Source organism: Schistocerca piceifrons, chromosome 8 (genome assembly GCF_021461385.2).
Source record: "Schistocerca piceifrons isolate TAMUIC-IGC-003096 chromosome 8, iqSchPice1.1, whole genome shotgun sequence".
Classification (NCBI taxonomy): Eukaryota; Metazoa; Arthropoda; class Insecta; order Orthoptera; family Acrididae; genus Schistocerca; species Schistocerca piceifrons.
This window is the reverse complement of record NC_060145.1, coordinates 220110518-220127409: the sequence shown is the minus strand read 5'-3', so window position 1 is coordinate 220127409 and position 16892 is coordinate 220110518. Positions and strand designations below refer to the sequence as shown.

The 16892-nt window shown below is 44.3% G+C and overlaps 1 protein-coding gene and 1 pseudogene across 1 annotated transcript in view; both read right to left on the bottom strand.

The window, feature by feature from the left end:
- Positions 1 to 16892, bottom strand: part of LOC124711741 (zinc finger protein 503) — a 292925-nt gene that overhangs the window by 84666 nt on the left and 191367 nt on the right. The window lies entirely within an intron of this gene.
- Positions 8908 to 9025, bottom strand: LOC124712642 (annotated as a pseudogene).

Below are 16892 nucleotides of genomic sequence, written 5' to 3'. Positions count from 1 at the left end.
TCACAGCTGCAAAATACTAACGCGAATTCCTTACAGACGAATGGAAAAACTAGTAGAAGCCGACGTCGGGGAAGATCAGTTTGGATTCCGTAGAAATGTTGGAACACGTGAGTCAATACTGACCCTACGACTTATCTTAGAAGCTAGATTAAGGAACTTTGAGGTTCGCCGATGACATTGTAATTCTGTCAGAGACAGCAAAGGACTTGGAAGAGCAGTTGAACGGAATGGATAGTGTCTTGAAAGGAGGATATAAGATGAACATCAACAAAAGCAAAACGAGGCTAATGGATAATTAAGTCGGGTGATGCTGAGGGAATTAGATTAGGAGTTTTGCTATTTGGGGAGCAAAATAACTGATGATGGTCGAAGTAGAGAGGATATAAAATGTAGACTGGCAATGGGACGGAAATCGTTTCTGAAGAAGAGAAATTTGTTAACATCGAGTATAGATTTAAGTGTCAGGAAGTCATTTCTGAATGTATTTATATGGAGTGTAGCCATGTATGGAAGTGAAACATGGACGATAAATAGTTTGGACAAGAAGAGAATAGAAGCTTTCGAAATGTGGTGCTACAGAAGAATGCTGAAGATTAGATGGGTAGATCACATAACTAATGAGGAAGTATTGAATAGGATTGGGGAGAAGAGAAGTTTGTGGCCCATCTTGACCAGAAGAAGGGATCGGTTGGTAGGACATGTTCTGAGGCATCAAGGTATCACCAATTTAGTATTGGAGGGCAGCGTGGAGGGTAAAAATCGTAGAGGGAGACCAAGAGATGAATACACTAAGCAGATTCAGAAGGATGTAGGTTGCAGTAGGTAGTGGGAGATGAAGAAGCTTGCACAGGATAGAGTAGCATGGAGAGCTGCATCAAACCAGTCTCAGGACTGAAGACCACAACAACAACAACAACAACAACATCTACTCATGTAATTAAATTTGTACGGAACCCGCAGAGATCGAGTCCTACTTGCATTTTCCCGGCTTTTCTTGTTATTGCCTAATATACAGATCGGGTATGTGCAGAAGACGAAAATTTTGGAACGGTTATCGCTAGTTCCGCATCATGGCGTGTCTTGTTTGTGTGAAGAGGGAAATCTCCGTAGGACATTCAGAGTGCCGCATTCCTAAGTCGGTGCTCCTGTAAACAGACGACTGCGAGTCCACACGCAAAAGTAGCCAGGGAAAAGAATATATTCCATTTCTCTGGCACTAAGCGTAACTGACGACTATGCTGTGCACAAATCGAAGATGTTCTAGATAGTGGCTCGGTTGCTGTGTTCCCGTCCTCAATTCCGGATTAAAATCACCATAAAATCATCTTCACATGGAATCAATCCAGCGCATGCTCTGTTACACATATGCGGGATGTAGATAAAGATTTCAGACAGTTTTTACAGGGTTTATCAAACTCACAAAAAACTTCTATGAATTGTAGAGGGAGCCAGGAAAGTTAAATTCAGAGTGGGAATACTTGTCTGAAAACGTCATCTAACAACGTTCCAGGTTATTGAAAATGTTCGGTACAAGTTCTGTCAGTATCGTATCAGAGATGCAGTTTCCGTTATCTTCATCTTTCCAAACTGCAGTTGTCGTACAAGAAACATAAGCAATAACACAGATTTAAATAATTCGTTTTTTTCTTTAACGCCAAGGTAATGAAACATAAGTATACACATAAAATGAGAGCAAAACCAAACTACCTTTTCCAGTCGGTAAAGCACATAATTTCTTTTCGAAAGTAGGCATTATTTATCAGGCTATCATTAAAAGGAAACGAAATTATGGGAATTACTCCAAGTGCCCACCTTAATGCCTTGCTACGCTTTTGACACGACTGACGGCCACGGTCGAATGAGCGACCTTGTGTGAATTTCCTGGACGTGAGTCCCTACCCTCAGTAATTTTATACAGGCCGTCATTACACAATTTGGAAATGTTCCGCTATTTTCCTGAAACATTTATAATTCGAAATTTCGTGCAGAACGCAAGGATGAGCAGAAATAGTTACGAATACAGCTATGTATAGCGACATATGACTAAAACATGCAAGTGATTAAGACGCTCAGGAGGGGCGAACGAAAACAACCTTGTTACAACCATTCTAAGTCGCACATAAGAGGTCATGAGAATAAGATAAGTGCGATTAGGGCGTCTACCGACGCATGTAGACAAGCAGTCGCTGACATTCGTTATGAGTACTCTGTGCCAAGCACTGTATAGCTTAGATCTACACTGCTGGCCACTAAAATACGAACACCAGTCGTCAAATTGGCATGGAGTGTACTACATGCCTGGATATGCAGGTGACCGCATTTCACCGCAGCTGCGCACAGTGGGTGAGTTTAATGACATCTACATTCTGCATAAAGGGAGTTTGCATAGAGGGCTTCGCATTCAGAAATCGTATTTTAATTATTAGTGTGAAGATTGTGTTATTCCTCGTGTAAGAAGGGGAATGGTCTACTGTCACGCGTCAGTTTCGACAATGGCAGGATAGTCGCCTGTTAAAACTGTGCTTTATCATTCCTTGATACTGTTGCTCGTGTTAGTCTGGATTCCATGACTGTCATGTGAATATGGAATTGGTGGCTTCAGGAGGGCCAAACTTAACACGATACGGTCCCCTGTGCAAAGCGCCCGAGAGGACAGACGTATTGTTCGTACTGCTGTGCCAAGGATCGTACAGCTACCTTACGTCCTTTGCGTCAAGAAACGGATCGTTTGCAGCAAGAGACGTATTCACATCGACAGTGCGTCGACATCTGGAGCGCTGTTGACTGTGAACGCGGAGACCATTGCTGCAGCATCCCTTGATGTTGCAGCTGGGAGAGACGCCTTAACAGATGTGCCCCCAGCAACAACACTCGGACCTCGAGGGCCACCACGTCGTCTTTCCACACGAGTCCCGGTTCTGTTTCCTACTTCCCGGTTGATTCATCCTTGGAAGGAAGGTCTGTGGAGAACAAAAGTTGCCAAATTGCGTTCCTCGGCAACATACGAGCCCATCATCTAGAATGGTGTTATAGTGGCGCCATGGTTTAAACAAGACGATCACCACTGCTTAGCATAACTGGTAATCTGAACAGCAGCCGTTACATTTCAGTCGTATTAAGGCCGGTAGGTGTGCCTTATATTCGAGGTATCAGACACGTTACTTTTCATAAAATAACCGAAGACTGACGCCGGCCGGTGTGGCCGAGCTGTTCTGAGCGCTTCAGTCTGGAACCGCGCGACCACTACCGTCGCAGGTTCGAATCCTGCCTCGGTCATGGATGTGTGTGATGTCCTTAGGTTAGTTAGGTTTAAGTAGTTCTAAGTTCTAGGGGACTGATGACCTCAGATGTTAAGTCCCATAGTGCTCAGAGACATTTGAACCATTTTTCAAGACTGACGGATACCGTGTCAAATTCTATCCAACTTACACTTTAGAACGTCAAAATCACGAGCTGGTTCGAGAGTCCTGCCCATAATGCTCTAAAAATTTTCAACTGGAAAGAGATTCGACTTCCTTGCTCGCCTAGGCTGGATTTGGCAATCACGAAGACAAGCAGTAGAAACTCTCTCCATGTGTGCACGGCATTATCTTGCAGAAATGTAAGCCCAGGATAGTTTGCTATGAAGGTCAACAAAACGGGGTGTAGAATATCGTCGACGACCCGCTGTGCTATAAGGGTGTTGAGGATGTCAACCAAACGGGTCCTGCTGTGAAAAGAAATAATACCCTAAACCATCAGTTATGGTTTTAGTGCTGTATGACGTGCGACAGGCAGGTTTGGTATCCCAGACGCCTCCTCGCTGATCATCGGGGCTCAGTTCGAAGCGGAACCCAACACTGCAGTCCCAGTCTGAAGACATGTCTGGAGACACTCCGGGCAGCGGTGGGATACCAACCTGGTTGCCGCTCGTCATACGGCACTAAAAGCGTAACTGATGGTTTGGGGTATTTCTTTTCACAGCAGGACCCGTTTGGTTGACATCCGTAGCATCCTTACAGCACAGTTGTACGTCGATAATATTCTACGACTCATATTGTTGCCTTTCGTGGCAAGCCATCCTGAGCTTACCTGTCAGCAAGATAAAGCCCACCTGCATACGGGCAGAGCTTCTGATGCTTGTCTTCGTACTTGCCAAACCTTACGTTGGCCAACAAGGTCGCTGGATCTCTCCACAACTGAGAACGGTTGAAGCATCAGGGGCAGGGCCCTCCAACCAGTTCGGCATTTTAACGATCTAATGAGACAATTGGATAGAATTTGGCACGATATCCCTCAGGACATCGAACAACTCTATTCATTAATGGGAAGAAGAGAAACTGCTTGGATAGGGCCAGACGTGGGCCAACGCATCAGTGATTTGCTCAGATTTTGGAACTTTTTCTCTTCTAAATCATCCAATTTTTCGGAAATTGTATTCATTTATTTCTACGTATAAGTACATCACATCTACCGATTTCTATTCCATTCGAACACTTCCTCCATGCCGTGTCTTTTTCTTTGTGTATATTCAATACCGGAGATAAAAAAATCAACCATTGTATTTAGGATGTGGTACTTGGATATGTTTTCTGTAAGCGGAGAGAGCAGATAATCACTCTGTTACGGATGTGTTCCCAAACTGGCATCCACTATAATGAGGAAAGTGACGTATAAGTGAACCAAGCAGCATCTGCAGGAACTGTTCCGTGTAGGCAGTACTTACGAGAAGTCAACAGCCACGGAAAACAGCGATGGCAACAGGTGTGGAAAGGATACCAACAAACGAGAGGTTGATTGATATGAAGCGGCACTATTGCCACAAGTTCCTACATTGCTGTGGTTTCTAGGGACGCATTTTGACCGATCTACGATTTCCACCATCATTCGAGTCCGCTTTAACCATGCCCTTTTCCTCTACTGCTATACCAGGTCAACATTTACGTTTCGTCAACATGTGAGTGTGTTTCTAAATCAGAAGCTAAAGCACATCTTATTTTTGTCTCCCACATTTATTGTCTGAAGTATTTCTTGTTTATGGGTCACTTTTTCCGTGAATCAGCTTCTTTTGGTTACTAAAAACGTTCGCCTTCATAAAGTGGTTGCTAATTACCTTAAGAGTGTAGGGAATAATCTGTAGATTTTAATAGTATTCAAATTTTCAGTTATCTTTAACGATCGTGATCCATTTTAAGAAATAGTGTGAACTGATAATACAAAAATGCCTAGTTTACTTATCAAGCTATTTGTTAAAATTTTTCTGTCGATCAAAATTGAGCCCAGTTTGCGCGTTCAATTCTGTTCAAATGTTCAGATGTGTGTGAAATCTTATGGGACTTAACTGCTAAGGTCATCAGTCCCTAAGCTTACACACTACTTAACCTAAATTAACCTAAGGTCAAACGCACACACCCAAGCCCGAGGGAGGACTCGAACCTCCGCCGGGACCAGCCGCACAGTCCATGACTACAGCGCCTCAGACCGCTCGGCTAATCCCGCGCGGCTTCAATTCTGTAAGTATGCATTCATTTATTTTCTTTCTACAATTATATATTCTATGTAAACATGTGTTTTAGATGGCTAAATAGAAAATATACTCTGTAGGTCAATTAGAATAAACAAAAAAATCTTTGACGCACTGAAAATTTGCGGTCATGGACTGCCAACAAACTGACACGCCACTGCTCACCAGCCACTGAGTCGATGAACCTCGGCAAAGCGGAAGTAAAAAATTAGGATGTGCACGACGCTCCACTTGCAGGTCGCTGGTTCCTACTTTCATACACGAGAGTATAGTGCGAGAGGACTCAACGCCCTACTCTTACTTCCTGTCAGATTGTAATATAAAACACAAGGTAAAGCATTTATTAGATCGCTGTTCTCCATTCATATTCATGGCAGGTACTAGAACACAAAACTCCAGGTAGGCGCTTCCGAAAATGCTACGGAGTTCGCAACACAGTTACAGAGTTCCCAACAGGGACCACATTATACTGGATATGTTAATTAGCCTAGCTGCAAAATGCAGCACTAGAAGCCACTACATGAGCCTAAAGTGAGTAAATGAGAGAGAGAGAGAGAGAGAGAGAGAGAGAGAGAGAGAGAGAGAGAGAAAACTGGACAGGGCAGATACAAACAAACTGAGACCAGGATTAAATAAGGTCCATGTTCATGCTTAACGCTAGTATCCTACCAATATTCGATCCGATGAACACATTCCCCTTCAACAAACTCCCCCCTCTCCCCACCCCTCCTCTTCTTCTCACGGAAGGGAGAGGCGCGCTCTCCTGTAGCAGCGCCAGGAGGGTCTGTTAGGCTCTGTGATTCCGCCTGCGGAAGTGACCTAGATCGCTCTTCGATGAGGTAAACCATATTTCGTCCCGAAATTACAGCTTCGAATAGACGAAGTTATAGGTGGGCACGTAAAAACTGATTTGTCGAAACGACTAACGCATAGCACTCACGAACAAAATGGACTCGCCGATTCGAAGAATGTTAAGTAGTGAGCGACCAGGTTGCTAAAGGTATCCGACTGGATTTTGTTGGAAAGAAAATTATGTTTTACAGTGGGTTGAGGTACCTATTACGTAACTTTCATTTTCTTTTCTTGTTCTGATGAATTACCCGAAACGGAGAGTTATGGATGCGATCGAATCAGATCATCATCTGGTGATTCTGACAAAGACCACAACGTCGAAGAAGAAGACATCGTTTCCAGTGACACTATGCACTCTGTATCAGATTGGGATGAAGAAACATTTAACGCAATGGTGACCCAAATTGAGAAGGGAGCGTCTCTTTGGAAAAACAAGAAGAAGCCGAAACAGTCAACTATTCGCCCCAAAAATAATCGCGCGAAAACTTTGCAGAACACAAGTAACGACAATGTTTCAAGGAAGAAGAGTTCCTCTGGAGCTTCCCAGGTGTCTGTCATAGCGCTGTCCTGAGGACATAACTTCCCTTACATCTTGTTGCCATGTGAAGGCGAGCTAATGTGTAAGACAGATACGGCTGTAAAACGAAAGGTCAGCGCCAAACCACTGGCACAACACCAGCAGTGAAGATAGTTCATATTCGCCAATGGATATACATGTTACATTCTAAAAAGATTTGAGTTACTTTTCTCAGATGACATTCTTGTTCTGTTATTTGAGTAAAATGGCTCTGAGCGCTATGGGACTTTACTGCTGAGGTCGTCAGTCCCCTAGAACTTAGAACTACTTAAACCTAACTAACCTAAGGACATCACACACATCCGTGCCCGAGGCAGGATTCGAACCTGCGACCGTAGCAGTCGCGCGGTACCGGACTGCGCGCCTAGAACCGCGAGACCACTTATTTGAGTAACTATTGTTTGTAGTCTATACTCCTGGCCCGTGGTGACATAAATTATCGTGTTAGAGTTGATGCAATTTTCTTCTGTGTGCTTATTCCGTATTATTCCCGGTTGGTGTAAAATACACTGAAGAGCCAAAGAATCTGGTACACCTGCCTAACATCGTGTAGGGCCCCCGCGATCAGGCAAAAGTGCCGCAACACGACGTGGCATGGACTCGACTAATGTCTGAAGTAGTGTTGGAGGGAACTGACACCATGAATCCTGCAGGACTGTCCATAAATCCGCAAGGGCACAAGGGGGTAGAGATCTCTCCTGAACATCACGTTGCAAGACATCCCAGATATGCTCTGTAATGTTAATATCTGGGGAGTCTGGTGGCCAGCGGAAGTGTTTCAGCTCAGGACTGTCTTCCTGCAGTCACTCTGTAGCAATTCTGGACGTGTGGGGTGTCGCATTATCCTGCTGCAATCGCCCTAGTCCATGGGAATGCACAATGGACATGAATGGATGCAGGAGATAAGACAGGATGCTTACGTACGTGTCACCTATCACAGTCGTACCTAGGCGTATCAGGGCTCCCATATCACTCCAACAGCATCACGCCCCACACCATTTCAGAGCCTCCACCAGCTTGAACAGGCCTCTGCTGACATGCAGGGTCTGGGAATTCATAAGGTGGTCTCCATACCCGTACACGTCCATCGATACAATTTTAAACGATAGATGTATGCAGTCATCAACAGTACAATGTCGATGTTGACGAGCCCAGGCGAGGTGTAAAGCTTTGTGTCGTGCAGTCATCAAGGGTACACGAGTTCGGCTTCGAAAGCCCATATCGATAATGTTTCGTTGAATAGTTCGCACGCTGACACTTTCTGATGGCAATAAAGGGTTTATAGTTGTACCGTTACGTCGCTGTTACTCATTTTCCTGGTCGTCGAAACAATGAAGTGTTCGAAATGGGTATATTATTCTAGGGTTAATGTCGGTGTATGTTAAGCCCAAAGAGGCGACATTTAACTGAAATTCGGAGAGCATTACTTTTGGACGTACCCGATAACTTCCGCTGCTTTGTCGGCTAGCCAGTGTGCGCCCTGATCGGCTTTCACCCGGTATCTCGGCTGGGCTCCCCCTGACGGCCGGTAACTGTCAAGGCCCCGCCGCGTCGCTCGTGCGGCCACGGCTGACTTTCCCCGTTACGACAGCCGTTCTGGGCGACTCGTCGCCGCCGGGCAGCGGAGCGTGCGCTGCGCGCTGCTCAGCTTCGACAGGCGGCCTGCATGCTGAGACCCCGCTACACAAGTGATTGGGTGAGAAACGCGCTCTCTGCCCGTCGGCGGCTACTTGACGGCCTTCACAGCAGGCGCGGCTCACACGAAGGCAGTACAATGTACCATACGACATGCACTCCCTCTCCAGGCCACAAGTGACGCAGTGTCATCCTCAGCTGGATGCGGATAGGAGGGGCGTTTGGTCAGCACACCGCTCTCCCGGTCGTTATGACGGTTTTCTTTGACCGGAGCCGCCCGCTACTATTCGGTGGAGTAGCTTGTCAATTGGCACCACGAGGCTGAGTGCACCACGAATAATGACAACAGCACATGGTGGCTCGGATGGTCACCCATCCAAGTGCCGACCACGCCCGACAGTGCTTAACTTCAGTGATCTGACGGGAACCGGAGTATCCACTGCGGCAAGGCCGTTGCCAACCACAGAACATACTGCAACAGACATCTCGCGACCCGCCGCTTATCAGTAGGATACCTGTGTTCCCACTGAAGTAACAAAGCAAGAATCACGTTTCTGCCTCAGTTTCAATCATGAACTGTTTTCGGAACAGGAATTTATTCTGGCCTATCTTAATTTAAAGATCAGAAAACTGAAATAGTAAATGAAGTACTGGATGCTGCATTACAATGCTATAAACATCAAACATACACTGAAGCGCCAAAGAAACTGGTATAGGCACGCGTATTCAAATACATGCTAATGTAAACAGCCAGAATACGGGGCTGCGGTCGGCAATGCCTATATGAGACAACAAGTGTCTGGCAGTTCTTAGATCGATTACGGCTGATACAGTGGCAGGTTATCAAGATTTAAGTGGGTTTGAACGTGGTGTTATACTCGGCGCACGAACTGTGGGACACACCATCTCCGGGGTAGCGATAAGGTGATGATTTTCCCTTACGACCTATCACTAGGATACCGTGAATATCAGGAATCCGATAAAACATCAAAGCTCCGACATCGCTGCAACCAGAGAAAGACCCAGCAAGAACGGGACCAACGACGACTGAAGAGTCCTTCAACATGACAGAAGTGCAACCCTTCTGCGTATTCCTGTAGATTTCAACGCTGATCCATCAACAACTGTCAATGTGGGAACCATCAACGAAATGTTATCGATATGGGCTTTCGCAGCCGAAGGCCCATTCGTGTAGCCGGCCGGTGTGGCCGAGCGGTTCTAGGCGCTACAGTCTGGAACAGCGCGACCGCTACGGTCGCAGGTTCGAATCCTGCCTCGGGCATGGATGTGTGTGGTGTCCTTAGGTTAGTTAGGTTTAAGTAGTTCTACGTTCTAGGGGACTGATGACCTCAGAAGCTAAGTCCCATAGTGCTCAGAGCCATTTGAACCATTTTTGAACCATTCGTGTAGCCTTGATGACTGCATGTCACAAAGCTTTACGCCTCGCATCGGCCTGTCAACAACGACATTGGACTGTCGATGACTGGAAACATATTACCTGGTCGGACGAGTATCGTTTCAAATTGTATCGAGTGGATGGACGTGTACGGGTATGGCGACAACCTCATGAATCCATGGACCCTGCATGTCAGCACGAGACTGTTCACGCTGGTGCAGCCTCTGTAATGGTGTGGGTCGTGTGCAGCTAGAGTGATATGGGACCCCTCATACGTCTAGATACGACTCTGACAGTTGACACGTATGTAAGCATCATGCCTGGTCTCCTGCATTCATTCATATCCATTGTGCATTCTGACGGACTTGGGCAGTTACAATAGGACAATGCGACACGCCACACGTTCAGAATTGCTACAGAGTAGCTCCAGGAACACTTCTGAATTTAAAAACTCGCCAGACATGACATTATTGAGCATATCTGGGATGCCTTGCAACGTGCTGTTCAGAAAGATCCCCGCCCCCTCATACTCTTACGGATTTATGGACAGCCCCGCAGGATTCATGGTGTCAGTTCCCTCCAGCACTACTTCTGACATTAGTCGAGGCCGTGCTACGTCGTGTTGCGGCACTCCTGCGTGCTCACGTGGGCTCTGTACGACATTAAGTGGGTGTTCCAGTTTCCTTGGCTCTTTAGTGTTGTTCGGCTATTGCTTCTCCTGAGCTCTCGCAACGTGAACATAAATTCCACGAATTCCAACAGACAATTTCTACCTTTTGGAGCAACTAGTAACAGCTACTCCGACAATGAAGGACAGAAAGATTCGGCTTGCTATTTCTGCTACTGAGAAGGTACTCTTTACATTAAGCGAAGGTGTTGTGTTTGAGTGACGTGAAAAATGACACTATGAAAGTATTATTTGTAGTAAGACCACCTAGTATGATAGTTTATTCATTGTGGTACATATATAAACAATGTTAGAAATTGATACAGCTAGGATACAATTTCTGCATCGGTATGGTTTCGCGACGTGGTAGCCCTATGAGTTTCAGCCTGAGAAATTTTCAGAATACCGTTAACGTCCATATGCAGCAGTATTTTGGTACATATATAGTCTATTCGATCATTATGAATTACCTCAAAGAGAATGGTATATTGACACAGAGTCAACACGGATTTAGAAAACATCGTTCTTGTTAAACACGACTAGCTCTTTAATCACACGACGTGTTGAGTGCTATTTACGAGGGATTTCATATTGATTCCGTACTTCTAGATTTCCAGAAGTCTTTTTGCACCACACAAGTGGCTTGTAGTGAAACTGCGTGCTTGGGGAATATCGTCTCAGTTAAGTTGCTGGTTTCGTGATTTCCTGTCAGAGAGGCCACAGTTCGTAGTAATAGACGGAAAGTCATCGAGTGAAACAGAAGTGATTTCTGGCGTTCCCCGAGGTAGTGTTATAGGCCCTTTGCTGTTCTTTATCTGTATAAACGATTTGGGAGACAATCTGAGCAGCCGTCTTCGGTTGTTTGCAGATGACGCTGCCGTTTATCGACTAATAAAGTCATGAGAAGATCAAAACAAATTGCAAAACGATTTAGAAGAAATATCGGAATGGTGCGAAAAGTGGCATTTGACTCTGAATAACGAAAAGTATGAGGCCATCCACATGAGTGCTAAAAGCAACTCATTAAACTTCGGTTACACGATGAATCAGTCTAATCTAAAAGCAGTAAATTCAACTAAATACCTAGGTATTACAGTTACGAACAACTTAAATTGGAAGGGACACATAGAAAATGTTGTGGGGAAGGCTAACCAAAGACTGCGTTTTATTGGCTGGACACTTAGAAAATGTAACAGACCTACTAAGGAGACAGCTGGTCGTTCTCTTTTAGAATACTGCTGCGCGGTGTGGGATCCTTACCAAATAGGACTGACGGAGTACATCGAAAAAGTTCAAAGAAAGGCATCACATTTTGTATTATCGCGAAATATGGGAGAGAGTGTCACAGAAATGATACAGGATTTTGGCTGGAGATCATTAAAAAAAAGGCGATTTTCGTTGCGACGGACTCTTCTCACGAAATTCCAATCACCTACTTTCCCCTCCGAATGCGAAAATATTTTGTTGACACCGACCTACATAGGGAGGAACGATCACCACGATGAAATAAGGGAAATCAGAGCTCGTACGGAAAGACATAGGTGTTCATTCTTTCCGCGCGCTAAATGTGATTTGCAGAGTATCGATGTAGATGTAGATATAGACGTAGAGACTGTCTACGCTACGCTTGTCCGTCCTCTTCACAGCTGCGAGGTCTGGCATCCTCACCAGACAGGATTAACGGAGTACTCGAGGAAGTTCAAAGAAGAACAGCAAGTTGTATAACAGGGGAGAAAGTGTCAGTGATATGATACAGGATTTGGGGTGAACAAAGGCGTTTTTCCTGGTGGCGGAATCGTCTCACGAAATTTCAGTCTCCAACTTTCTCTACCGGATGCGAAAATATTTTGTTGACGCCGACCTACATAGCGAGAAACGATCATCATAATAAAATAAGAAAAATCAGAATTCGCACGGAAGAACACAGGTGTTCGTTTTCTCCGCTCGCTCTTCGAGTTTGGAATAATAGAGAATTATTGTGAAGGTGATACGATGAACCCTCTGCCAGGCACTTAAATATGATTTGCAAAGTATCCACGTAGATGTAGTTACGTTGCTGGAAGTCAAATGCACTCATGGTGCAGCAGTGAGTGGTTAACACAGGGCTGAGGAATACAATGATCTGGAGAAATGGAAGCAGCCCATGATCATAAGGAGAATCCCAACATGACCTCCTCGGCTTCGCGTAAGAACTCATTCAAAAGTAACAGGAATTTAGTAGTAAGATCTCTTTTGCTTCTTTCGAGAAGTTTAATGAAATGAGGGAGTATAGACTGAAATACATCCAGATAGCATCATCGTCTGATGACTCTCGATGTATTATCTTCTTAGTAAGTTGTTCACCTCCAGCTGTGGCTTGTATCGGCAGCAAACGAAAACGAGAAACATGAGGCAGCTCCGCAATCCGCGTAAAATGCAGTAGCAGGCGGCAGTAGCCTCGCGTTCGGCACGTATCTGCCAACCTCGTCTCGAAAAATCTCTGAAAAATTTCACGTCTTTTCTCGAGAGCTACAAAAACGTATAGCTCTCCTTCCATTGTTGAAAACAATTTCGATATGTTAGCTAAATTCTGTAGACATTAATGTATGAACTTTTCAAAATAAGCTCGGTGTTTTCGAACTATGAAAATAGCTCAGAGCAATAGTGAGAAGAAAACCATTTCATTATTATGCTGTGATGCGGGAGAATAAGATGCGAAAAATCTTTTTTTTCCGATTAGCTTCTAAAGAAAAAGACGGTATAGCAGAGTCTACCTCATTCTCCACCATTCTGTGAGGTGGGGTACAGGGCTGATGAAACGGAATGGTAAAGCAAAGTGACTTAGTTGGAACTGTTAACAAAACCTTTTGTTACTGTGGTCAACCAAATTTGACATGGAATTAGTGTAATCCCATTTTAAATTTTATATATGGAAATAAAGAAAAACATGTTTTGGTCCAAATATTTGTGAAAACTTTATTAATAAACCTTGACAACATAATCAGTCGCAAGAAGGACTGCTTACTCCGTAACAATATTATTTCCTTTAAGTTTTGAAATGTTTTCAATCAGGATGCTTACATTGTCAAAACTGACAGAAATACTATGTAACCTTATATTGCCCAAATATCTGTTGTGATGTATATAATGTGTAATTTGTTTATACGAAATATTTGGAGCATACAGTGTTGAATCAGTGTCTTCTTCGTTATCGAAACACATTTCACGCGTTGGAACAAAATGTTCTTAAAACAAATTTTTTTAAAAAATAGCGTGTATGGCACCTATGTTAAGCTTTTCTCATCTTTGAATATGGAACTACCATGCACCTGCTTCGTAATGGTGTTTTTAGAGCTAGTTCCATTCCCTTTTCAGTCTCAGTTGAAGATTTTGATGAAGATTCTTTACGTCCGGTAATTTTTCTGCCACGGCTTTTCTTATATGTTAACGGTTAAAAACTAGTTACTGGACAAACGATATATAAATAATGAGCTCATAAACTACATATAACACAATTTTAAATTACTATATTTGTGAAAATAGAGATGCTCCACTACTATGGTGACGTTTGATAAACCTCAACGACGAAAAACGCGTCGTATTCCTCCACAGGCGAGACTAATCTAACGTTAACTACAATAACTTCCAAAAGTAAGCTATCGAAGTGTCCCAGACATAAACTATGCGCCATCTTATGGCAACGCTGAAAAAAACATCGACTGCGATTGAGTGAAGCCCCAGCGCAGTAACGAAGGGTTTAGGAAGCCGCAGATTTCAAAGGTGTGTCGCCGCAGTATCTTAGGTGCATACCAGAAACAGCGTACGTCCCTGTCTAATAGGAATCGAGGCCAGAATAGCAGCCAAAAGGGGATCCGGAGGGACCGGAACTGCCGAAATGTGTCGCACTTGTGACTAAACATTGTGCGTCAGTAAGAGTGATGTGGCTGGATTTGTGCAATTATCGCCGGCCTGAGTGGCCGAGCGGTTCTAGGCGCTACAGTCTGGAACCGCGCGACTGCTACGGTCGTAGGTTCGAATCCTGCCTCGGGCATGGATGTGTGTGATGTCCTTAGGTTAGTTAGGTTTAAGTAGTTACAAGTTCTAGGGGACTGATGACCTCAGCAGTTAAGTCCCATAGTGCTCAGAGCCATTTGAACCATTTTTTTTGTGCAATTATCTGAGTACCAATTTCAATGCTGTGTAGGGTCATGTTGACGCAGTAATTAGCTTTACCGAAACTTTGGAGGCTGATTACATCGTTGCTCTACATAAGGCAAACAAGACCAAAATTTTGCGTTTACTCACCCTTATCAACTTCTTTGTAAGGTAATTAATTCTTATAATTATTAAACAGATGATTCTCAATTTTGACTACGTCATTTGACTTTTTTTCAGTATGGATGCTAACCATAATGAACTGACAGCTGTCTTCCTCTTCATCCTTTGACAACAAATGAAATCGCAACTGAGCTCGTAACTTAATGCAAAATACGCGAAGGCGAAATGTTCAAACGCTGCTGTGAACTGCGAAAATAAATGCATTAGTTTAGATCATAGATGGGGGAGGTGTAATATGATAGCATATCTCCGTAAACAGCTACGTTACAGATAGTAAGTGGTAGAAAGGTCTAGTGCAGATTGAATAAGTAAAAATAAAAATAACGTAATGAATGCAGTGAGGCCTTCAAACTACCTATGCATATCTTTTGAAAAGAAAAGAAAATGAAAGGAAGAGAGTACATGAAAGAGTGGAAGAAGGCTCCGAAATATATAGAAACTGATTTCGGAAGAATGAAAGACGTTACAAAACTTAAATATCTGGTTAAAACAACACAACCGAATTGTTTATGCGAAGAGGTTAACTTAGCAAGGCAAAGAAAATGAAAATGGCTTATCAAGTAACGAAAAAAACTCTGCCATTACGACACTGTTATTAGACCAGTATGACTTTCTTTACCACACAGCTAAACAGTTGAGTGAGGTAGAAGAGAAGGAAGGAAAATTACTCAGGAAAAATCTTGGGATCAAGATATTGCAACGGGAAATAGATATTAAGAAGTAATAAAGAAGTTTATGAAAGAACAGAGCGGACATTAGACGCAATGAGTAAGAAAACAGTTACAGTCTTTGGAAAACTAAAAGGCTCGATGAGAAAAGGAAACGAAAAGAATTTTTAGCTTGTGATACAGTAAAGGTTTTCACGACCGGATGTTTAAGCTGTCAAGAATCCTTCCGTGTTGTATGTCCGTGGTCCATGGGACTCTCCTATCCCTGACGTTTCGTCCAAAGCTACGTTGGACATCTTCGACATCCGACTCACCAGTCGGCAAGACTCAGCACAACCAGGAGCACCTCCGAAGATGTCCAACGTAGGTTTGGACGAAACATCAGGGATAGAAGAGTTCCATCGACGACGGCCGTACAACCCGGAAGAAATCTCGGCAATTGGACAGAAACTGAAAAACACCAATGTCGTGGATGAAAGGAGTTAAAGCAGACCTAGGGGAGACAGAAATAACGGAGAAAAAAACAGGAAAAAGAGAAAGTTCAGAGCCAAAGTGATGAGTTTCAAGAACTTCTAACAGAAAATAAGGAAAAAGGCAAGCACTATAGGGACGGAAGAAAGAACGTAGGGAAAGAATAAAAAAATACTGGAAAAAAAACAAAGGAGAAAAGAAAGCAGACATACAGTAAACTGCTTATGTGTTCCTCGATAAGCCAATGCCGTCTTTAGTAACTAAAAAAATTATTTAGACCAGACACGTTTCGCTTTATTTTAAAGCATCTTCAGTGGTCAGGTTTTTTGTTGTTTATTGCATTCTTCTTCGTCTTCCACGTGTATATGCTGAACTTCTGCACACAGCACGTTTCTCTCACTTAACACATTCCCATTTCTGTGCTGGGAAGTATCACTGTCCTCTCGCCATTTTCTCGTCTTTTGGCTTCCCCAAGTACCGTTTCTAGTTGACTGCACTCTGATGTTGATGGACGTATAGCTGCTGTCGGACCACGCCTGCTCCTCCACGTGACAGGGTGGAAGTCCTTCTAAACCAGAGCCACAGCCGGCCAGTGCCTACCGTCCGTGTATGGACGGCCATCGACCCACGTGGCAACGCCGCGGCAGCCCTGCCCCTGGCTCTGGCTGCGGTGGGGCCCGTTCTGCGGACGTCCACCTGCGCCTCGCCTTGCCTTGCCTGGCCGCCACCACCACCACCACCTCACCTGTCGCTGCCGGACCAGACACCGCCGTTCCGCAGTGTCGCAGGCGGCCGCGCCCACACAG